General features: G+C 41.8%; 1 protein-coding gene and 1 non-coding gene across 3 annotated transcripts in view; both read left to right on the top strand.

Annotated features, from left to right (window-relative positions):
* Arhgap31 (Rho GTPase activating protein 31) overlaps window positions 1-24,927 on the top strand; it is a 107,493-nt gene that overhangs the window by 11,569 nt on the left and 70,997 nt on the right. The window lies entirely within an intron of this gene.
* Window positions 9,173-9,277, top strand: LOC125617036. The gene has a single exon (XR_007347892.1). It is a non-coding gene; the product is annotated as a U6 spliceosomal RNA (small nuclear RNA).

The following is a 24,927-nucleotide window of genomic DNA, read 5'->3' as shown; positions in this document are numbered from 1 at the left end:
ATCATTGGGCAAATGGTGTAAGGCCTAGGCAGATGCCATTTCATATATGCCTGGCTATTTGCCCTTTGACTGAAGTGGACTGAATGAGGTCACTCTGGCTTGAGAGGAAACCTAAGCGTGAATACCTGCAAACCGTGCTCAATCCTGGGCTGTACAAACAGAAGCTGGGGGTGGGAGACAGATCAAGGATCCATTCTGTACTCTTATGGGGATCTTATTATATATATGACATGGAGTGTTATATTTTTTCTCTGTGCTACATTTTAAGTTTGTACACAGAAATACATTTATGAAGGTGATCAAACTCGTGACAGGTTATAAAATGCTACAGATGATAAGTGCAGTTACTAAGAATGTTTAGCAGGTAGGGACTTGACCATGCTGCCCTCTCTGGGCTTTTGTGTTTGTTGCCCATTGTGTTAGCTACTTCTTGCTGTCATAACAAGTCATCATAAATGTCATAGCTTCAAACAACACAAACTTACAGTTCTGTGAATTAGGCGTTCAACACAGGTCTCACCAAGTTAAGGGGCCAGCAGGGGAATGTTCTTTTCTAGAGGATCTAGGGAAAAATTCCCATGCCTTTCCCAAATTCTAGAAGCCACCTGCATTCCTTGGCTGGAGGCCCCCTTCCTCTAACTTCAAAGCCTGCAACACTGCATGCCTCCCACTATTCTCCCCCAGTGGCATCTCCTACTTAGCACAGCTGAGAAAGGCTCTCCACTTTCAAGGACACATGTGATTAGATTTGGCCCACTGCCAGTATACTAGCCCCATCTCAAGGTCCTTAATCAAATCACATCTTCCTGCAAAGTCACAGGACTCAGGGGATTAAGGTATGAACATCTTTGAAGGGCATTATTTTCCTTACCACCTTCCAGAAAGTTATGGTACTGAGTGGATTGCAGTACTTGGTAATCTTTCAGGTCTTCCCCAATCCAGAGAGTTGGTGAGTATGTTATTTTAATCCAATTTGGTACCCTATCAGAAACACTCCTAGTGTAGCTCAGTGGTAGAGCACTTGCCTACCATACGCAGGGCCCTGGGTTCAATCCCCAGTACTACATGCCCCTCCTCACCAAAAAAAGGAGGCTGGAAATGTTCCTTAAATTCCCTTTTGGACTCCTGGAAACAAAACAGACAAACAAAAGCCCTATAAAGTCTAGGTCTGTGGAGAACATGTCATTGTCCTGAGCAAAATTTATAGATTACAAGCTGTTAAGGGCCATCTATTAATATTAAGTGTTCAGCCCCTTGGCTACTAAGGGAGCCACAGAAGAGCTCTTATTTATTGAGAATCTGCCTCCTGCCAAGCCTTGTGCATATGTTAATTCATGTGTCTCTAAAAACAGCCTTAGGAGGCAGGTATTATTTTTTTAATTGGCACATAATAATTTTACATATTTTTGAGGTACAGTGTGACATTTCAACACATGCCTACAATGTGTAACAATCACATCAGGGTCACTGGCAAAAATCCCTTTTGTCAAACATTATCACTCAAACATTTATTTGTGTTACAAACATTCAAAATCCTCTCTACTAGGTTTTTTTTTTTTTTGAGATATGCAATTAATTGTCATCAACCATAGTTACCCTACTGTGCTACTGAACATCAGAAATTATTCCTCTTCACCAACTGCATCCCTGTATCCTTAAGCTTCCTCTCTCCAACTCCCACCTTTTGCAGCCTCTGGTAAACACTGTTCTACTCTCTACTGCTCTGAGATCACCTTTTACAGCTTCCACATGTGATTATACAACATCTGTCTTCCATGCCTGACATATTTCGCTTAATATAATCCTTCAAGCTCATTCGTGTTGCCACAAATGACAGGATTTTTTTCTTTTTAAGGGTAAATGATATTCCAGTATGTATATACCTCATTTTCTTATCCATTCATTTGTTTGATGACATCTAGGTCAACCCTACATCTTAACTATTTTGAATAGTGTTTCAATACACATGGCACTGCAGATGACCTCTTTGACATACTGATTTGCTTTTCTTTGGGTTTATCCCCAGTAGTGGAATTACTGGGTCATAAAATAATTTTATCTCTAGTTCTTTGAGGAAACTCTGTACTGTTTTCCATCGTGACTGTACTAATTTACGTTCCCACCAACAGTTTGAGTTCCCCTTTCTCTGCATTCTCACCAGCATTTTAAAAAATTCTGTCTATTTGATAACAGCCATTCTAACTAGGGTGAGATGATATTCTCATTGTGATTTTGATTTGCATTGCCCTAATGATTAGTAATATTGAACATTTTTTACATACTTTTGGCTCTTTGCACATTTTCTTTTGAGAAATGTCAGTTCAGATCATTTGACTTTTCCCACCAAGAGGTGCTTTACCACCAAGAGAGCTACACCACCAGCACATTTTATTATATTATTTTGAGATAGGGTCCTGCTAAGCTGCCCAGGCTGTCTGTAAACTTGCCATTCTCCTATATCAGCCTCCAGAGTCGCTGGGATTATAAGTGTGCACTGCCACTTCCAGCTTGCCCATGTTTTAATCAGATTATTTGTTTTGCTTTACTGTTGAGTTTTTGGAGCACCTTGTACAATCTGAATATTAGTCCCTTGTCAACTGAATAGTTTGCAAATGTTTCTGTAGGTTCTCAATCCACTACCTTGATTGTTTCCTTTGCTAAGCAGAAGCTTTTTAGTTTGATGCAATCCCTTTTGTCAAATTTTACTTTTGTTGCCTATCTTTTGGGGTCCTATCCAAGAAACCTTGACTCAGATCAATGTTCTGAAGCACTTCCCCTATGTTTTCTTCTAGTTGTTTCATAATTTGGGGTTTTATATTAAGTCTTTGATCCATTGTTTTGTTTTGTTGGTTCTAGGGATTGAACCCAGGAGCACTTTACCACCAAGCAACATTCCCAGTCCTTTTTACAATTTTTTATTTTGACACAGAACCTCTCTAAGTTACTTAGGGCCTTGCTAAATTGCTGAAGCTGGCTTTGAACTTGCAATCCTCCTGCCTCAGCCTCCCCAGACACTGGGATTACAGGTGTGCACCACTTCGCCCAGCGTCTTTGATCCATTTTGAGTTGGTTTATGTATGTGGTGAGAGATGGGGATCTAGTTTCATTCTTTTGCATTTGGATATCCAGTTTTTCCAGCACTATTTAGTAAAGAGATTGTCCTTGCTTTAGTGTATGTTCTTAGTGCCTTTATTGAAAATCAGTTGGCTATAAATATGTGGATTTATTTCTGGGACCAATATTCTGTTCCATTGGTCTATGTGTCTGTTTTATGTCAAACATGCTGTTTGGGCTATATAGCTTGGTAGTATGTTTTGAAGTCAAGGATTATGATAGGAAGCAGGTATTATTGTTGCCTCTATTTTTCAGATGAGAAAATAGAGCCTTAGAGAGGTAAAGTGATATGCCTAAGACCACAATAACTGTGCTTACAATCAAGGTTCACCAGGCCCTGTCTTGTTCCACCTCACTCCATGATCCCTTCCTAATTTGCCCTGTATTCAAGCAGAGGAGGCCCTCACTTGAGAGGCTAACAGAGAACAAACCATAACAGTGGGTAACTTAGTACCCTGCTGCACAGGGAATCCAGGCTCATTGGTCCTAAGTGGTCAAAGAACAGACTGATTGACTTAACCTGAAGGGCTTCCAGAAGAGTAATCGATGATGATGTGAAAACACTTCAGAGTCACCCAGTGGTATGCAAGAAAGAAGATCTGGATCCCAGAAAACATTCTTAACCAAGGGATTCACCCCACAGGGAGTTCTTGTCTTGGTGACAGGGTTTAGAGATCTACCAATGAGAGAGAGAGGCCCTTTGAATTAGATAATGCCTTGTAAATGCTCACATACTTGGGAAGATTAAAGGCACTCTCCATTGGTTTTATCTTAGAAGGAATTAGTCTAATCAGCTTCTTCTTCCCAACACTAAATTGGAGTTAACTGAAGAAATTGGATTTTTAAAGCAGAAAAGAGAGTTTGGAAAGACAGACACTTAGATGAAGTGGGTGGGCTTGTAGCATGTTGGAATCCAACAAGGCAGAAAGTGATCAAATGCAAGGGTTCAGAGGGAGCCTAGACTCCCCACCCTCTGCCTTCAGCTCCCAGACACTCCTGTACATTTAATGCCAGTATAACCCCTCCATTGGTCACTTAGCCCTATTCCCAGTGTTTCCACCCAAATGTGGACCTTCATTACCTCTCACCTCTAACTACTGTTTCCTAGGTTGTTTCCTCCCTTGATAGAAAGAAAATCCGTTCCTTGAAGACTGAGGTCATTCTCTGTTTTTACTGCACTAAGTGTCTGCAGGGCTGGTTCCAGAAGGAACCAGCTTCTAAAGGTTGCCCTATGCCTCCACTCAGGGCCACCCACCTTTCTTTCCTTGGCTTCTATTCTCCTATTGCTTTCTCTCCTTTGGTTGCTGATCTCCTGTCTCTCTGAGAAGGACTCCGTGGTTTCCATAGGGCCACTTAAATGATCCAAGGTAATCCATCTCAAAATCTTTAACTGATCACATCTGCAAAATCCTCTTACCATATAAGGCAGCATCCACAGATTCCAGGAATAAGGATGTAAACCTCTTTGGGGGAGGAGAGCATTACTCAACCTACCGCAATTTTTTTCTCCTGTAGCACGAGACTGGCTTCTTGATATCATTAACTTGAGCAAAGGGAATGGTATGGTGATTGTGGGAGTGCAGCATGAGATGGACATCAGAGGCCACCAACATCTACTAAGACACTGGATCCACTGGGAATCAGGGACAAACAAGCATTTTCTGACCTTGTGGGGGAATCACAATTCCATGCAAGAGATGAATACATCCTCAACCAATTTTCACACCAACCACAATAGGAAGTAGATGACATCAGTTCTGATTCAGAGGAGTTGAATCTTAGGAGTAGAAGGCAAGTGGTCTCTTCCTGAAGAGAAGATACTCCAGACAGAGGGAACAGCACACACAAAGGTGTAGAGGTGTAAAACAGTATGGCAGGATCGCCATTCTCAGAAGAAAAACAGGGTGAAGGTGCCTACCAGCCTGGACTATGTTTATGGGAATATGTGGCTGTTGAATGACCCTTTAAAATCTTTCAGGGAAGCCAGGCACAGGGTGGCATGCCCGTTACCCCAATGACTGGGAAGGCTGAGACAGGAGGATTGCGAGTTCAAAGCCAGCATTAACGACTTAGCTAAGCCCTAAACAACTTATCGAGACCCTGCTATCTCAACAACAACAAACAAACAAACAAAATCTTTCAGGGAAAAGAGGGGTGAAGACAAATGTGTCCATTGAAATTCCAGGTTGATAAAGGAAGCGAAATCTCAAAACAGCTACATTTAAAAATATCGTGTCCTTTTTTTTTTTCTTTTTTTAATTATTTCTGTTGAGAAAAAAAACTGAAACTGGGTCAAGGAATACATTTCTTCAGGTGGAGGGAGATTGACATGCCCAGAGCAACTATAAACCAGAGCTTCAAAGTATGTCTCATTTATTTATAATCTTAGGAAATTTCATCTCATTCTGTTTTGTGGATGACAACCAGGAGGCTGTTTAACATTTCCAATCCAAGGTTTATTTGAGATGAAAAACTCGTGTTCCTTTCTACCTGCTTCCTGGTCATGCTTCTAGTGCATCTGATCTCTTTCTTCCAGCTTTCTCTTTATCTCTGTCATTCCTCCAATCTGAGAAGCCCCAGAGCAGATAGCCCCAGTTCTACTCCAAGGTCACATTTGAACTTGGCCTTCTATCCTCCTATTCCACCAGGATGACTGTCCCCACCTTGGAGTAGTGTCATTTCCCACCCTCCCGGGTCCCTGTCTCTTGGGAGACCTCAGGGTCCTTTGGAGGTAGGCCTTCCAATCCAGTGCCTTCCCTGTCTCCACCAGATTCCAGAGTGCCAAGAACTAAAAATAATTCAGCCTTTACTTCTCTAGCCAACCGGCCCTTAAACTGTTATGTTTCCCCCCCATAAGACTGAAAAACAGTCCAGAAGGGCGCAAGCCAAGGTATGAGGAAAACCATAGCCTAACAGGCTGCTCCTAGGCTTGTGTCCATTCTGGACAATGGTCATCTCCCTTACCCCCCTTACCAGAGTAGCTCCTTTGGATATAGTTTAAGTGTCCACCAGAGGTTTGATCTCCAGGGAGATCACATTGGGAGGTGATGGGTCCCTTAAGAGGTGGGGTCTAACAGCTTACATCAGCTGGGACTTGCCTGGGTGCTCTGGCTTCCTGGTTCTCTATGTGATTTGGTCTCTTGCTCCCAGTCTAGCTTCTTCCTCTATGCTGTAAGGTCCCCACCAGAGCTGAGCCTGTGTCTACACCATGCCCTTGAACCTCCAAAAGTGTACAGCTCACTTTTTTCTTTACAAGGTTAGCCTGCCTCAGCGCCATCAGTGACACAAAACTAATGCAGCTCTCCTGGCCACTCTTTGTGGCTACTGAGAGGAATGTCAAGAGTCAAGAAAAAAATAATAAAATATGGAGCTTTAACGAGGAGTAAATACCTGCTGCAGGTGCAAGCCATCCTTTTTCTCTTGTAAAAGTACAAAAGTAACTGTAAAATAAATACCAAATAATATGGAGATTTGTGAAGTCCTGTCCACGTTATTATAGCTCCACAGGTCAATTATCTGTCAGGGATGATTCATCTAGACCAGTTCTGTCCAGCAGAACTTTCAGTGGTAGAAATGTGCTCTGTATGTGTCATCTAAGGTAGCAGTCACTAGCCACGTGTGACTCTTGAGCCCTTGATGTGGCAGTGCCACTGAGAAACTGAACTTTTCATTTTAATTAAGTTGAATGTACATAGTCACATTTGGCTACTGCATTGGATAACATAGACCTGCCTCTGTTCATATACTAAAAAATACACAGTAGGCAATTAAAGTCATATCACACGTTTTGCAACACTTTCTTCAAATAACAATAGATCCCCAAGAACTAGCTGTTTTTGTAATTATAACTGTAACTTATTCCTTTTAACTGCATGCCTGAATGAATTTTTAAGTGTTATTTTTCTTCTCTTAAATCAGCTATCACATTCCTGTGGTTGAAAATATAAGAGATGCTAAAAAGTATAGTTTAAAAATCTCCTTCACCTCCCTGACACCAGCCTTTCTGGTCCTCTCCCCAGAAGAAATTACTGCTAATTTTCTTGGAAATCTTTCCAAAGATACTTTGGATATATGCAAGAAAATAGACATACTTCCCTAGGCACTTCTCTTATTGTCTAAATATTGATAAATTGTCTTTTATTGACTATGTTGTATGAGCCATGCATCATTCATTGGTAATTTCTATTATCTATAACTTACTGAATATTAATAGAGCTTCCCCTTGCCTAGGATGAGAGTAGAATTTGCTAACTCACATATTTCTAATTATAATTTAAATTTGTGTTCCAGTATTTTTTAAAAATATTTTTAGTTGTAGATGGACAGGATGTCTTTTTTTTTTTTAATATGGTGCTGAGAATTGAACCCAGTACCTCACACATGCTAGGCAAGCATTCTACCACTGAGCCACAACCCCAGTTCCTGTGTTCCAGTATTGATGAGATGTTTTCTGGTCAATTAGTATTCTGTCAGCTGAGGTATTGGTCCTGGGTTAAGGTGGAGGCTGAGATCAGCGTACAGTTAGAAGTTTTTTGGCCCACATGCTGGCATATTCATGGCATCTTGATCACAGTGGTTATCCAGACCAACCTGGCACAGACCACAGGGATCCGGGCAGAGTGGAAAATCAGGTGAATGGAAGTGGCCTAAACTAGAGAAGTATACAAAGCTGAACATCTCTGTCTTTGCAAAAACAACAGCTAGAATCTACCGTAAAGTAGAATCAGAAAAAAAGTTGTATTGGTAGATTCTTACAGTGAGCAAAAGGAGAATGTCTTAATAAGAACTTGTCATCAGTGTCACTCATTAAACCTTTCAATGACTTCTCAGCATGCATAAGACAAATGTACTCTATTCGTACCAATAAAAAACAGTTACATTGGTAGATTCTTACAGTGAATGTGAAGGGTATACAGCTTCACACTCAGATACCTCCCCTTCCTGCAAGCTATTTTCCCTCATCCCTCTGAGGAAGGGTGAAGTGCCCTTTCTGTGTGCTCTGTTTTGCTCTGCACTTGTCCAGCCCTGCTCTTATCACACTGACTGGATACAACACCCACCCCTCCATTCCATCCCTACCTTATCCTAGACTGCAGATAATCCAGGTCAGCTCCATGAGCTCAGGAACTGTGTAACAGTGCCTAGAAAAATGGTTATAAATATCTGTTGAATGAAAGACTGAGTCCAGGGAAGGGTCATATGGTCTCAGGTCTGTGATAACACAGAGTGGAAGAGTACGTTCTATGTGGACATTTTGCACATGTGTTTATCTGTCACGTATTTATGTGCATCACTGTGGAAACTGTGGAGGTGCAGGAAAAACCCACTGATTTGAGGCTTCATTCTGCAAATAATTGTCATGTGGTCCTAGGCAAATCAACACTGATTTTGAATCTAAAAATGAGGATCAAGAATTAGATAAGATAATGTGCGCAAGAGGCTTTAAAACAAAAAGCAAATTAAAGGCCCCAAAGGCTGTCAAGTATGCTATGAATTTGATGCCTCCGTATAGACATCACCCCCTGCCATATTGGCAGGAAGTCAGGAGAGCTGCTCTCCCTAACGTAACTCTTCTATACAACCTTGTTCCCCCTCCTCCCAGCCCTGCCAGCTTCAACCATCTGCTATCAGCAAAGTTTCTTCTGGGCTTCAAGTGCATCATCCAGGTGCACAGCTGGGGCTCCCCACGGGGCCCCCTTTCACACAGGGCCAGGATTATCCAGTGCCAAGGCAAACACAGAGATAAATGAACTAGAAGCTGATATGACATCTTAGAGATGAAAGAATATTAGAAAATCTCTATCCAAACTTCTTATTTAAACCATGGTGAACCTGAGGCCCTGGAGGGTAAAGTCATTTGCCTGAGAAGATGCAGCTGGCCGGTGGTGTTTTCTGGCTGCCTGTTCATGTTGGCCAGAAAAAATAGGTAAGTGAGTTTCTCAGAACCATGTAGCATCAGGGATCCCTGAGAGGGAAGGAAGGAAGAGGATTTGTAAGACTACCTCACAGCTTGAGAAGAATATCCTTTTTATACAGCTAGTTACATGCATGACATGGTGGTCACTGTGACGGCTCATATACTAAAATTGGAACAATACAGAAAAGATTAGCATGGCCCCTATGCAAGGGTAATATGCAAATTAGTGAAGCTTTCCATATTTTAAAATAAATAAATACATATATATAATGGCATTGAAAGATATCCAAGAACACACTAAGTAAAAAGAGTCCACAGAACTGCCTGTACAGTATAATTCCATTTTAACTACATATAGAAGGAAGCTTGGAAGGATTGACTCATAAGCATAGCTTCCTCTGAATAGATGCTTTTCTCTTTATTCTGCATGCACTGATATGTTTCTGTGTTGTCTGAATTTCTTTTTGTAATAAGGAACATGTATAATGGTTATACTTTGAAGAAACAAGGATTTTTCATTTTATCAAAGCATGCATATTCCCTCAATTAGTCCAACTTTCTTTACTCTGATTTTTTTCTCATCAAACAAATTTTATCGTCTGCAGCTTGCTCTCTCCAATGAGGCCTCCATCTATAAAAAGCCCAGACCTGATTTTGAACTCCTATTTTTAAAAAACTATTAAATTGCCATCTGACTCTACAAAATCATCCCCTTTAAATTTAGCTGGAGAAAACAGCTTCCCCCTCAGTGAATGTAGCAAATTTGGGTTCCAATTATGCCAAGGAGAAGACAAAACCATAGCTTGTGATGACCCCACAAAGAGCCCACTTCCCTCCTGCTCTCTCCCCTGAGGTCCTTCTTAAGCATCAGCCTGATCCTCAGTGCTTACAGCCTTGGTAAAGAAGCCTTAGAAACCTTTGGCAGTGCATCCTCAGATCTCTGACATGGAAAGAAAAAGAGCTTTGGTTTGAGATTGTGCAAAAGCACAGCCAGCTGTCTGCTCTGGCCAATGGCCAGCTGCCGACATTGGTAAGACTTGCAATATACCAACAGAGAGTGTGAAACGAATTTCATTTGGTTTGAAAAGTGAGGTCCAAGTTAATAGGATAGGGAACCTGCCAAAATATTGGGGTAGGAGAGAAAGACGTGTACCTGACCCTTAGCATGTACTTTACCAGACCATATCATTTATTCTTCAATATCCTGTGAAGTAGATGAGGCAGGTAATTATTAGATCTACAATATAATGAGGTCACTGATGTTCCCCAAGGATAGAGAACTGGTAACACTAAATCTGTGACCTTTATTTACCTTCGCATAGGATGGAAGGTCTGTGTACACACCATGCATATTTAAAGCTCTGGACAGGAATCAGAAAACTTAATGTTAGTCATAAGTGACCTTGAGAGAGTCTTTTCATATTTCTCAGCTTTCATTTCCTTATCTTTGAAATGGGAGAGTGATATCTATCCAGCTTGTCTCAGGGGGTGGGGCTCTGAAAAGATAATGAGCACAAAAATACTGGGCTTTGAAAATAGTGATTAGTTAAAGGAATATCAAGTATGATCAGTTTTTCAGTGCAGCACAGAGGGAAGCTTTTGAGAATAATTTTCTCTGTTTAAAAATGTTATCTTTTGTCAGAATAAACTGAACATGGCCCACAGCAATCCAATAAGCCCCAGCAATTTGGTTAGGAAGCCAAATCTATTTTCAAAGCCCCTGTCCTACTTAAGGTAAACTCAGCTCTGAAGATAAGTAATCGGGTTTCTAGGAAGGAGAGGAATCCCTGTTGGCTGTCTCTTCTCTCTAAAATCCCTGAGTTGGAGTGGACTTGATTTAGGAGCTCTTGACAAAATGATTGCTATGGGGCCCAGACTTTAATACTAAGAAATTGGTTTTGCCTGATTATTTTAAGGCATATTTAAGTACCAATAACCTTAAATCTGTGCTATGCTATTCCCATAGCTAGGGTCTTAGAGAGGCCTTGGAGCCTAGGGTTCTATCCCCTGCTTCTGGAGAGCTCTGCTTCTTCAGTGCTGTTGGTTTTAATGCTTTGGATGACATTAATCTGAACAAAGAATTTTATGCTCAAAAAGATAAATTTGAAAACCAGTGCTGCTTAAGTCTTCAGATCAGCAAAACTTTTTTGTCTGAGGGTTACACCTGCCCAACCATGCACCTCCCAATCCCTCATGCCTTTGCTCTGCCTGGCCTCACCAATACCTCCTTTCTCAGATTGGCCACCTTTGGGCTTAACAGAACCCTTCCTCTGGGCAATGCATGTGGTTTGTTTTGGGTAAGACATTTCGCAAAAACCCTGCAGCATATACACACACAGTTATCTGGCAAAAACTGGTCAGCCCTGATCTGTAATGTGTTGTTTTATGCTTTACATGATACATAAAGTTTTTGTTATCAATAGAAACAGTAAAGAAATAAGGCAGAACTATAAAGCTGACATGAATGCCACTGCTGTAGATTTCTATGAATAGTTAGCCCTCCTGCCATCATGGATAAAAACGTTTCTTATGTGAACACTAGCAACATCTGCTACTACAGATGCATCCTAATTAACGCGGGAGGAAAGGAAAGAAGAAAAGAAAGGAAGGAGGTTAGGAAGGAAGAATGGGGATCGGAAGCTGATACAGAGGAATATAATATAACTTTAGGATTTTGGAAGTGGTCAGCTAGGTGGAAGTCCTGCCCTTTGTAATGACGTTTGGTGTGACATGGAGTAAGATTCTTCTCTAAGCCTCAGTTTCTTTATCTGTAACATGAGGATAAAAACATTAGCTTGATAGACCTCATTGGGATATTGAGAGGACCAGTTGAAAGTGGGCAGGGAAAAGGGGCTTTCGGATTTCAGTTGGGAGGGCATTACTGTTCCCAGCTGAAGGCTTGGTTGTCATTTCCTTCACTGTTTTCTGAACAGATGGTCTGAAGGATTAGGGTCTTTCCCTCTTTCAATTTAATTTTGGAGCTTTGAACCTAAACCCAGCTGTTTCTATGGTTTCAAATGCTAGGTCTCAAAGGTTTTTCACTAAGTGAAAATTCAGTCATAATACATTGTTGCCCTTAGAACTCTTGAATGTGTGGTAAGAATAACTTCAAGATGACATTGTTGACAGAAGAGTTATACTCTGATCTCTCCTGGAAACATCACACAATAACTTGAGTTTTGTCTTCTGTATAATTTTTTACTCCACAAATGCAGGAGTAAGAAGTACTTTGTCCTCATATTAGGAAACTAAGGAGATATTTTACTTTCTTATCAAGTAATTTAGCCCAGTTTCATGGAACTAAAGGATTGACAGTTCTCTTCTTGACTGGTATAGAAATTTACAAATGATAGACCAAAGTAACATTAGACTTTCTCTTTAAGACAGCTAGGAATTTTTTTTTTTACCTTTGCATACTTCTATTAGAATACTGTAAAAGTCTCTCTTATATTTAGTTTAGAGTTAGACATTCAAATCTGTAAAAATTCAAAAACTAAGTTCTGCTAGTGAGGAATGCAGTAATAATTTAAATATTTCTGGGAAATTTTTGAGAAGTGGTAAAAACAAGCTAAACTACATTCCAGCATTAGATGGACATCCATCTCTTAGTCCAACGACCTGTGCATTTTTTTTCATGTACAGGTCAGATTGCTCCCAAAAAATGCCTTTTCAAAATAAGCACCGCTGCTGGTCTAATCTATCTTGGGACTCATTGTTAAGAATTCTTCCCTTCTGCTGCCTTCTTTGGGGCAATACCAAACAAACATTAACAACTGTGGAGCAGATGTTCTGAAGAGAGAGGATTCCAAAGCTGGGCTCAAACATATTCCCAATCAGAACGAGACGCCAGCCACAGAGATTAATCTTCTGGTATGGGTGTTATGAGATAAAAGCCCCTTCTGGATTTCATCACATATTTTTAAAAAGTAGTCTTTAAAGAGCTGGTTGTGGTGTCTTTTCTTTCTTTCAGGACAAGGTCAGACAATTCTATTTTGTGAGACCAAGTGTCATAGAAATGCTTATGTTGGTGTTATAATTTTAGGCAAAGTAAATAGCTGTGCTTTTTGTTCTGCTATTATAATTTTTAAATAAGATGATTTGTCTGCTACCTTCTTTGATTTGATTGTGGAAATAAGGTATTAAGGAATCACATTGTAGCACAAGACATCTTAAGAAGATAACCTTTCTCTGTATCCCATGAATTGTGGAATATCAAATAAGACAGTTCTCATCCTCCATCTTGGCTCCAACACAAAGTCATACCTCACCTAAATATTGTGCTCCTTTATCTTCATTTAACCAATAAGTATTAGGAGAAAGCCTAACATTTTCCTAGTGCTGACACATCCTGTCTCCTGGCTGTAGTAGCCTTTTCTTTCAAAAGCTTGAAAAGAACCCTGGGTGGGCGAGGTGCAGTAGTGCGCGCCTGTAATCCCAGCAGTTTATGAGGCTGAGGCAGGAGGATGGCAACTTCAAAGCCAGCCTCAGCAATTAGTGAGGCCCTAAGCAACTTAGTGAGACCCTGACTCAAAATAAAATATAAAAAGGGCTGGGGATGTGGCTCAGTGGTTAAATGAACCTGGGTTCAATCCACAGTATCATAAGAAAAATTGTTAATTAAAAAAAAAAAAAACCTGTATAGGTGGCCCTGCCCCCTCTAATCTCTTCCAGTGACTGGAAAAGAGGTTATGAGGTTAAGGAGACTGGAGGGAGACGGTGTTAGAGATCTAGAGTGTTGATAGAAGAAGGCCATGAATCCAGGAAGGTCCAAAGTTTCCCATTTCATCCTCTATGAAAGGGTACAACTTTCAATAAGTGGGAGAGGGAAAGTGATAAAAAAGCCCACATATGGTGAGATCAGCAAAAGAGGTGAGTCAGCAAGGCATCTCCCTTGGCCGGGGGCGGAAAAAAAGGAGGGAAATCGGAACTATAGAGATGTCCATAAGCCCAGACAGGACTTTCTGTAGATGGCTTGGTAAATTTTATATCCACCATCCAGAAAATCCTAGATTTCATTCCCAGAACAAGATCTTTGTCTTCTAACACAACACAGGTCCTCAACAGAATTCACACTCCATCCATTTCTCAAAGTACAGTTGTAGTGTTAGGTTACTCAGAGGATACTGCTGTATTCTCCACTCTACTGGACCCTCATACAAGACTGGAAAATTCTCAAGTGGGGAAAACCTTGCTAATTAGTATATGTTCTCTACTGCTCATAAGGATCTTCAGGGGCACACAGCATGCTTCTGCAAAGGAAGAACAGGCCCAAGATATGGGGGCCACATGATTGTCAGGCCTCTTCCAACCCCCAGTGAACATAATCATCATCTTGATTGGGTTGGGATAAAAATCTTAGTATCAGCCAGATGCAGTGGGGCACGCCTGTGATCCCAGCAGCTCAGGAGGCTGAGGCAGGAGGATCACCAGTTCAAAGCCAACCTCAGCAATTTAGTGAGGCTCTAAGCAACTCAGCAAAACCCTGTCTCTAGATAAAATATTTAAAAGGGCTGGGGATGTAGCTCAGTGGTAAAGCGCCCCTGGGTTCAATCTCTGGTAACCCCCCACCCCCCACCCCCAAAAAACATCTTAGTATCAACAATGTCAGGCCAAATGTGAGCATGTTCAATTCATTTTCCACACTTACCTTTAAGATTAATAATCTGATAATTACAATATACTTATTGTGAAGATTTTTTTAAGCCTATAAATCCTAGCAACTTAGGAGACTGAGGCAAGAGGATCATAAGTCTGAAGCCAGCCTGGGCAATTTAAGGAGAACATGTCTCAAAATAAAATGAAAAGGACTAAAGATGTGTCATAGTGGCACAATGGTTGCTTAGCATGTACAAGGACCCGGGTTCTATCACCAGTACCACAAAAAAAAAAAAAAAAGAAAAAGAAAAAGAAAAAAACTTTTTTTCATGATGCTGTTACCTTACCCTTTACACCCTTATCTCCTTAAGTTCATGTTTCTTAATGTGTTCTTTGCCATTAAAAGTTCCATTCCAATCTTCTTCATGTCTACCCATGATTCAGTGTGTCCTTGCCAATCAGGAATCAGCTTCCATTTCATCATTTCCTTTTTTGTGTATTCTAGAGTGCAGATATCTTTTACTCTTCTGGCCCACTCCTGGCATGCCCTTCCCTTTCATTAATATCTTGTGAACATAAAAATATACGCATCCCTTTAACTTCCAGGTACCCTTTTTTATTATAGAAAATTGTCCAGTTAATGGAAAAATTGCTTAGTTACATTTTCTTTCTTCTTTTATGCAGGCCTGGTGACTTCCAGCAGTTATTTATTTTTATGTACAATTTTTTAAATCCGTGTTTTAATATTTTAATTAATAATACATGCTTATCCTAAGTGTAGAGAAACTGGAATATATATGTCATAGAGAGGGAAAACATTTGGGTGTAATTCTATCACTCAAAGATGTAATGTTTTGGTAAATTTTCTTCCAGGGTTTTTTTTTTTTTTTTCTTTTCTATGTGTATTTTCTACACAGTGTAATTATATTCAATATAATATATAATTTTGTATTTCACTTATTTCCCATTACAACCTAAGTCTACATTTGTTATCAAATCTTATAACAAATATAAATATAAATCTTATCAAAACATTAAGGCCCTGTAATGTTTTATCATATAAATGTACCAGTTTATTGACCCCTCTGATATGAGACATTTATATTTATAATTCCTCTAATATCACAAGGAAGATCATAGTGAATACTTTGAGGCATATGAATCTTTTATTATAATAATTCTTTGGAGTAGCTTCTGGGAAGTAAAATTACTGGATTAAAAGTGTATTATTAGTCAGGACTCTATTGATTGGGCTGAAGCAACTCAAACTAACTTGAAAAGAAAAGGGGTTGATGATTATTAATTAATATAATGAGGCTGGCAAAGCAAAGATGGGAGTCGGGTTTAGGGAGCTGGGACCAGAGACTGGAACTTTGACTTTTCTTTGTCTCTAAAATAGCATTTATCATGGAGACAAATGAAACTAGAGAAAATGCAAAATAGAGACAGTGCCTAATCTACAGAGACAACTGCTGTACCAGGTTCTTCATCTTTATCTCCTCTTTAAGAGCCAAGATTTTGCTTATGAACTTGCCTTGCCTGATAGGAGCTTTCGCCCCATTCCTCCTCGTGGCCCTTCCCTCAGAGGGCCAAGCTGTGCTCCCCGTGGGTGTGTGTGAGCCGTCCATGGGAACCCCCAGCAGGCCTCCACCCACGCCCCGTCTTTGTTCCCACTCCTACAGTTCTGCCCAGCGATCTCCCACCCCAGCCTCCCAGGCGGGTGTTGAGAGGCCAACGTGGAGGACAAAGGAATCTCTGATGGAGAAAGGGCTGGCTGGGAAGGGGAGGTGGGCGGGGGTTCTTTGGCCAATGGCTCTTTTCACTCCATTCCCTTCAAAAGCCCTCTTTGCCCAGAGCCAGCTCCTCCTGTGGTTTGCTTGTTGACCTGGCTTCAAGTCAGGCCCTGCGAGGCTCCGAGTCAGGGGTGAGGGAGGAAAAGGGGGCTTGCGCCCAACGATGGCGCTCCCGTGTCCTGTCTCCCGGGTGGGGACAACAAGTGCCCTTCCTTAACCTGCCCTGGGGTCTAGCTGAGCGCTCGCCCCGTCAGTCCCCAAGGGAGGCCACGTTAAGCTTGGACAACGTCAATGCCACGTTCCAAAGAAAAAGGACCCTGACTTCTGCCCTGCGCGTCCCGACTTCCTCTCGCGCCACTCCGCCCACCGGTTTCTGATCCCCTTCTCGGCGTTGGGGACGGACGCGCTGCGGTGGTGGGAAAGCCCTCGCGCCCCCGCGTGTCGCGGCCGCTTCCCGGCACGCCCTCTGGGACGTGTGAGTCACTGGGCGCCTGTGGAGAGGTGCTCGAGCCTGGCGGAGCCGGCATCGCTGCACAGCGCAGGGGTCCGGGGAGTGGGGAAGCCCTGGGGCCTCCAGAAGCCCTGCCTGTCGCCCACATCAAGGACACAGGAGCGCGCCTGCGCCTCTCAAGCCCAGGACCTGGGTACAGGCCTGGCCCAGTCTTAGCAAGAAGGAAGAAGGTGCAGCAAAAGTGATAGTTCTTAAATTTTATTTTATTTTGCTTTCGTTTCTGTTTACCCCATCCAGGAGGAGGGGAAACCTGTCAAGTAACAGTAAAGAAAGAAAGGGGTGGTGGTGGTGGGGGGGGCACTTCATGACCTAAGGAAATTGTTTTCATTGCTCCACAGGACAGAGCTGTGAACTGAGAGAGGGAGGCCAAAGGAAACGCCCGAGGTGCGTGGCCCTGGGAGCTGGGGCTGGGGGCTAGGCCCTGGAACTCACCAGCTGAGTAGCCTTGGGCAGCGCCTCTGAGCTTCAGGTTCTCAAGGCAAAATGAACAGCATCTTTAAAAACAAACGTTTGCGTCACTTTTGTGGCTCACGTCCTTTAAAAAGTAGGCAGGGATTCCTTTCATTGTCAAAGTCTTTACCTACAGTAAGATTTCTGTCTCCCCTACTTGCAATCTAAGTTGTATTTCTAGTTTATGCTCAAGCTGTTGACACTGTTTCCTCATTTCCTCTCCTTCTCTTTCCCTTTCTCTCCTGTGAAATGGGAGGAGGAGGAGACAGAGGATACAGTCCACCTGAAAGAGAAAAGTTAGCTGGAGGACTCCACCACTGTGAGATTTCTTTCTTCAGTTATGATAAGTGGGGCTCCCACCATCCTGCTTAATGACAAGGAATGAAATTTCCTTAAAGCCTGGAAGCCTAGCATTCAGTTATCTGTATCTGTTTGCAATCCTAGGCAAAATTACTACTGTAGCTCTGTCCTCTCTTCTTTCTTTCCACTTTTTAGAATAGACTCTTATTTTTGGCCCCGGCCTGATATCCAGGATCCCAAACATTGTCAGCTCACTTTAAACCCTCCCAGTCCTCTAGCATAGTGGCTCACAAATGCAGACCCATGGGAAAGGTAGGGCCATGTAATATATTTATCTGGTTATATTATCACAATTATAAGGTTATAATTGTCCTTTCCTGAAAAGGACACTCCTTCATGCTGAGACCGTGTTCTTCATAGATTTATTTATTTTGAACTGTCCATTCTCTCATGAAATGAAGGTAGTTGTCATTGCTGTTGGTTGATGTCCTTTCTCAGAAAAATTAAATGAGCCATTCTATGTGAATCCCCCAAAGCTTTTAAACCTGATCTGTGGAATCCAAAAGATGAGTACAGTTGCTCCACTCAACATCTGGTTCTTGTTGCCCCTCCCAAGGACATTTGTATCTATTTCTTAAAAAATAAGTAAAAACCTGCCAGAAGAGAGCCTCAAAGAAATTTTAAGGATAGATGAAGGGAAAAAATGATTGGGCAGAGGAAACGTACTTTATTTTCTCAATTTCTTGGTCTAGATTAAGGCAACAGAATTGTATCTATTCTTAGTTTCTGGTACTTAACATTGAGCATGACTTTATTTATTTTGTGTTACTGGGGTTTGAACCAGGGGCGCTTTACCACTCAGCTACTTCTCCAATCTTTTTTTTATTTTGAGATAGGCCCTCACTAAGTTGCTGAGGATGGCTTGGAACTTTCAGTTCTCCTACCTCAACATCCCAAGTCACTGGGATTACAGGTGGGTATCACCAAGCCCAGTTTGAGCATGACTTTTAATGGACTATTCTTTTTAGTAAAATTAAGAACTTATTTTGAATCAGCCAGCGTTATTCAGTCTTTTTAGTGTGCAGATCAACAGAATGGCTAAACGAGAATGCTATACTTTTCCTTAAAAGATGAAAATTAGGCCATGTGGGTAGGTGATAATTACTACTCCTCACTTTGGTAATAGCATGGTGTGGACTTTCATCTTAAATGAGGCCTCATTGGTTAGTGTAAAATTAAAATATCCTCAAGTCACAGAATCACTACCATCTAGTAATGGAGGGTGCAGCAATTTGTGACTTTTTTGAGTCACATGTCAGCACAGATGCTACACAAGCTCTAGTCCTTCCTTTCGGTTGCTAAGACAAAATTTTGCTTGGATTTGGAAAATAAGAGAAATTAAAATTTTTAAGTTTGAAATGAGTATCTTAGGACGACTGGACAGGAATCCATCCCAGTCTTCAGGCCCATGAATACTCTACTATTTTAAGAATGCTTTCACATGTGATCTCTGTTCATCTTCTCAAGACCCTGTGACTCCACGAGGCAGACTGGAAAGATACTGTTGTTGCCCCTTTACAGAGAAGGTATTTAAAGCTTGCCCCAAGGCCTTTCTAGAGGCCATACATATGCTGAGCGGGGAGTCTGCTCTGAGCTCACCTCCTCCCTCTGTCCCTGCTACCATCCTTCATTCTGTGAAGGCCTTGATAAGGCTGAGCCCAGAGCCTTGAGCCAGGAGAGGAGGGTGGAGTGGAAGGGAGACCAGCTTCTCCTGGTGCCACAGACCTCAAGGGGAAAAAAGACTTGGCTTAAAGACAGGCTGTTGGACAGCTATGGCAGGTAGGGCAGGGAGAAGGGTTTGAAGGAAATGAGAGAGGAGCTACTAATAATTTTCAAACTGTGCTATCGTGTTAGAATCACCTGGGAAATTTTGAAAAAGTCTTGATGCCATCTCATACTCGCACGGATTAAATTGGAATCTCAAAAGTGGAACAAGGTAAAGGAATTTTGAAAAGATCCCCTGGGTTTTATGATAAATGACCACATTTGAAAAAAAAAACAAAAAAAACCCCAGTTTCTCAGCTCTCAGTGTTCACGTTGAATCACCTGTGGATTTTGTTGAAATTCAGGTTCTATCTAGTGTTGTCGGTTGGGAGGAAGCCTGCTAACTTGTTGAATCAGGAAAAGAAAATAATGGATGCTGGGTGGTCAGGAAAAGCTTCACGAAAGAGGACAAGCTTGAGTAGGCTTCAAGGTCATATAAAAAAATTTGCCCCCAATACGAGGGATTAAATCCGGAGAGTTCTGCCACTAAGCTACATCCACAGCTCTTTTTATTTTATTTTGAGACATGTCTTGTTAAGTTGTCCAGGCTGTGATATTCCTGCCTCAGCTTCCCAAGTAACTAGGATTACAGTCATGCACCACCACTCCTGCCTGAGGTTGTATAAAATCCAATGCAAAAATGTGGGAAGAGCATTCTAGCCTGGGTGGTGGCACAGTCAGAGCCCAGGACGTTGGGGCATGCCAGGAGTGTTTCAGAGGACAATGGCTGTTCCAGTATAACTAAAGGGGAGAAATTTTTCAGTGATCTGATCTGCCCAATTTAGCACTTGGCAGTTAACTGCCTATTGTTTGGGGTACAGATGTGTTCTTTCCTCTGCAAGATCCTGATGTTCAGAGGCCGGTGTTTTAGTGCATCTGACATGATGCTAAGCACTCAGCAGGGATTCAGAACACAGCTGAGGGTTTGCATTTGCATCTGCTGTCCCCTCTGCCTGTTATGTTCTGGCACTTTAGAGCCCCTGTCACCTTCTTAGTGAAGCTCCCACTATTTAATATTTAAAGGGACTTCACCTCCCTATTTAAATAGCAACATCCTCTTTCACTTCCCCTGTGTCTTCCACACACTTATTCCTGCTATAATCTTCTCTTGAGAGCTCGTCACCATCTCATATTTTTATCTTGTATATATTTCTCTTTATTATTATTTTCTTTTGAAGAAGGGTTTTCCTAAATTGCCCAGGTGAGTTGGGAACTTGTGATCCTCCTTCCTTAGCCTCCCAAATTGCTGGAATTATAGTTGTATAGGTGTTTACCACCGCACATGACTGCTTTCCCCCTGCCACCCCTCCCTGTATTGGGTTTTGATTAAACCAGGAGCTGCTCTACCACTGAGCCACATTCCCAGTCTTTTTTTATTATTATTATTTTTGAATTTGAGACAGGATCTTGCTAAATTGCCCAGGCTGGCCTCAACTTTGTGATCCTGCCTCAGCTTCCCCAGTAACTGGGATTATAGGCATGTACCATCCCCTTATCTGTATGGTTTTCACATGCATATGTATATGTATTTTTTTAATCTTGTTACTGCCTGTCTCCTCCATTAAAAGGCACCCCACATAATAAGAGAGGATTTGTTTATACTGTTCATTGCTATTTTCCCAGTGCCTAGAACAATTTCAGACACTCCACAAACATTTGTTGAATGAAAAAGTGAACTGAATTGAATGCATATACAGCTGGTGTTGCCAGCACAAGGGAATTCACCATTTAGAGGCAGGAGAAAAACAAAAACAAAAAAATCCATCTTGCTACTGTCCTATTGGAGAAGTGGAAAATATAACAGGATTTGGTCATTAGGTAGAAAAAATTTGAACTAAATTTGTAAAAATCTCTCGCCATGGACCAGAGATTTACTTTTCAATGCCCTCATGTTAGAAATCCAAGAAAAACATGAGCAATCAAAGAGGTCATGTATCTAAAATTGCTGCCTGCGTCAATGGCACACACTTATAATCCTGGCTACTTGGGAGGCTGAGGCAGGAGAGTTGCAGGTTTGAGGCCAGCTTTGGCAATTTAGCAAGACCCTGTCTCAAAATAAAGACCTTGTCTCAAAATAAAAAATAACAAGGGCTGGGGGTGTAGCTGAGTGGTAAAGTGCCCCTGGGATTAATTCCTAGTACTACAAATAAAATAAATAAAAAATAAGATAAATTACTTCCAAAAAATCATAAAACCATTGATGATTAGCTTAATATTGAAGTATTGTTAAATATAATTATGACTGGAGTGACAGGAAAGAGTAAAGTCCATGGCGTATAGCAGATTGGGTGCAAATGAAATCATAAAAAGGAGAAAACAAAATCTGAGAGGATATTTATGATGGTAAATTAACTAGTGAATTGTGGAATTTGGTGCTGGAAGTCATAATGCCTGACTCTCCTCTGTCACACAAACACCCAGTCCTGCCTCTGCTCCAGGGTTGGGAAGCTTATTACATCACAAAACAGAATATTCTATCTGAGAACAGTCTCATGTATTGGAGAGCTCTTCTTTCTATTGAGCAGTGAACAATATCATTAGTACTAGTCCTAGGGCTATTTATTTCCCGCCACACATTTCAAATTTTGAAGATATACCTTTTCCTTCCTGCCTGCCCATCCTAATCCAAGCTTGTGGCCCAAAACTCCGACTCTTCTTAGAGCAAAATAACCTCTGTTCCTGAGTTTTTCTGCAAAGGAAAAATTTCTGCATATTTTTACTGCATTGGTTTAGGGTCTACTCACCTTCAAAGTTAGATTCCCTGATCACTTCAGACTCCTATGACATGCCAGGTTCCCTGTGCCCCTCTTTAACTGTATCCCTAAGAATGAGCATAATGCTCATTATGGACCAAGAATTGTGGGATGGTATTCACCTTCCTCTTTCTAGATGCCTTACTTCTGTTAATGCAGCCTGAGATACATCAATGTCTTTGTCAGCCACATTACATTTGAGGCATAGAGTGCTTCCTGAGCTTTAGGGCATGAGTTATACCCTCAAAGATGAAAAAGTGATACTTAAAACTCAATGCACATTATATAGCAATGAAAATATAAAATATTAATAAGATATTTTAAATTTGAATGCATGTTCTTATCTATACTAATTATCATAAAGATACAAGTTTGGGGAAAAGACAGTGCTAGGTGAGAAAATTATTTCTGCACCTTTCTAGTTAAGCAGCCATGCTTTCTGCAGCTTTGATTTCATTTATTGAAGGGGATAATAATACCCATTTTCCAGGATTGTTAGAGAAAAGAAATGAAATCATATAAGTAGGTATCTAGCATATTTGTAGATAATTTAAATTATAAGTCCCAGAAAAATCATCATCATTATGATGATTCCAGAACTACCTATCAATTAAATCATCCATGTTTGGACATCATATAGGCACCTCATATACTCTGGAAGGGACTTAAACGCTACAGCAGCCGAGTGTGGTGGTGCATGCCTATAATCCTAGCAACTCAGGAGGCTAAGGCAGGAGGGTCACAAGTTTGAAGCCAGCGTCAGGAACTTAGTGAGGCCCTGAGATCTTGTCTCAAAATAAAAAATGTGATTCAGTGATTAAACACCCATAGGTTCAGTTCCCAGTACAAAACAACAACAACAACAAAAAAACCCCCACAAATTTTAAAAACCCTACAGCAAGACAGTCTGTCTGAGAATATAAGCAAGTCCAGCATGCCCAGTCTGCAGAGGCTCCCCTAAACTCTGGGGTCCTTGCTACCTTTGTGCCTTTCAGATCATGGAGACAGATGGTTGCCAAGTTTGTCTTTCTTCACTGTTTAGCCACATATCACCACAGCCTGCATCAACTCACTGGGGGTTACCTGATGTACCATTGCATGACCAGAACCACATGCATGAGGTACACAGGCACCTCCTAGACCTCCTGTATAGGGGGCCCTTGTGGCCTAAAAAGGGGACATTCTGGAGTCACTGAAGCAAAACTAGAAAATTAAGAATGTTTATCGTAATGGGCCTGTCCTTTCTTTTCAGGTCTGCAGAAGTTCTGGTCTCTTTGCAGTTCTATCCCCTCCTTGTCCAGGCCCAGAACCCAGCAGCTATCTGCACCCTCCTTCCCCAGGGTCTCTGGGGACAAAGGCTTCTCACAGTGTTTTCCCACCCCCATCCAACTGTATCCAAGGCTACCATGGGGAACTTGGGAACAGGACTTGGCCTTCAGACAGAGGATGCCCTGCGTGCCCGCTTACAGAGCTGGCGCTCATTCCCCTGTGCCCATGAAAGGACAGACTGTTCTGTGACTGAACCATGAGCATATTGAGTGGTGCGTCCATAGTGTCCTCACCGGAGCACTATCCAAGCCTCATTGTGTGAGTCCTCGGTGGTGCTGAGGAAGGGGGTAAATGAAGACCCTGTCTGGGTAAACAGATGAAGACACTGAGGGAGTCAAAGAGGAGAAGAGAAGGAGGCTGTGTCTATACAGAGTAGCTTTTCCGCTGTCATTCAGGACTCAGTGAGCCAGTTGCTTCATAAAACCAGGGGTGTGGTAGATATTTCCATGCAGTCGTCTGATTGTTAGAACTGATCTCATCTCTTCTGTCAGTACTGTGGTGAGGGCCTTCAGGGAATGAGCAAGCCACATTAGAAGGGAGAAGGTATACACTGGAAAAATGTTGGAGGTTGGATTTGCAGATTTACCCTTGTACCTCTCCAAATCTTCAGTGGATTAAGACATGGACTCCAGACTACCCAGAGCAGCAGAGCCCTGGAGGGTAGTATGGCTAGTTCTAATCTTTGCCAAGAGGGCGATGCTCTCAGCCTGCTGCCTTACTAGGAATGACTATGCCTCTTACTTTCCATGCCAGTGGATGATAATCCCATGACCCCGTGTGAGCACCCAGTGGTCTGTGTTGCAGTGGCCAGAAAATAGGGCAGGATGTGCCTGCCTTTGCTGGCATGAGACCCAGGACTCCCCACCCCTGCCCCTATGGCTTTTTAGGGTGGTTTTATGGTTGTTGACAGTGTGGATTTTTTTTTTTTTTCATCATCAAATATGATCTTAAGTCACAGAATTCAGAAAACTGGAGTCTAGGCCTAATTTAATGATGATCCTTGAGCAAATCACCCCTCTTGGAACCCCAGCTTACTCGTGGACACAATGGGGAAGGTGGAGATGGTCTTCAGGAGTCCGACAGCAAGAGCATCCCGTGGTTCTGAAGGGAGGATTCTTGATTTTCTCTCTTTTGTCTCTTACCCATAACACTTAGAAGTCATTACTAAATGGACTCTGAAATGCTTTAAATAGGTTTTTGTGTACAAATATTATGCACAGAAATAGCTCTGTGCTCTGTGTGTGCAATATATTTATAAAATATGTGCCTTTGAAAGCATTAAAAATAATTTCAACTGTCAAACTCTGGCCTGGCCAGGGCACTTTAAAACTGCCCTCCTCC

Source organism: Marmota marmota, unplaced genomic scaffold, assembly GCF_001458135.2.
Source record: "Marmota marmota marmota unplaced genomic scaffold, marMar, whole genome shotgun sequence".
NCBI lineage: Eukaryota > Metazoa > Chordata > Mammalia > Rodentia > Sciuridae > Marmota > Marmota marmota.
The sequence above is the reverse complement of the archived record's forward strand: the minus strand, read 5'-3'. Positions and strand labels throughout refer to the sequence as shown.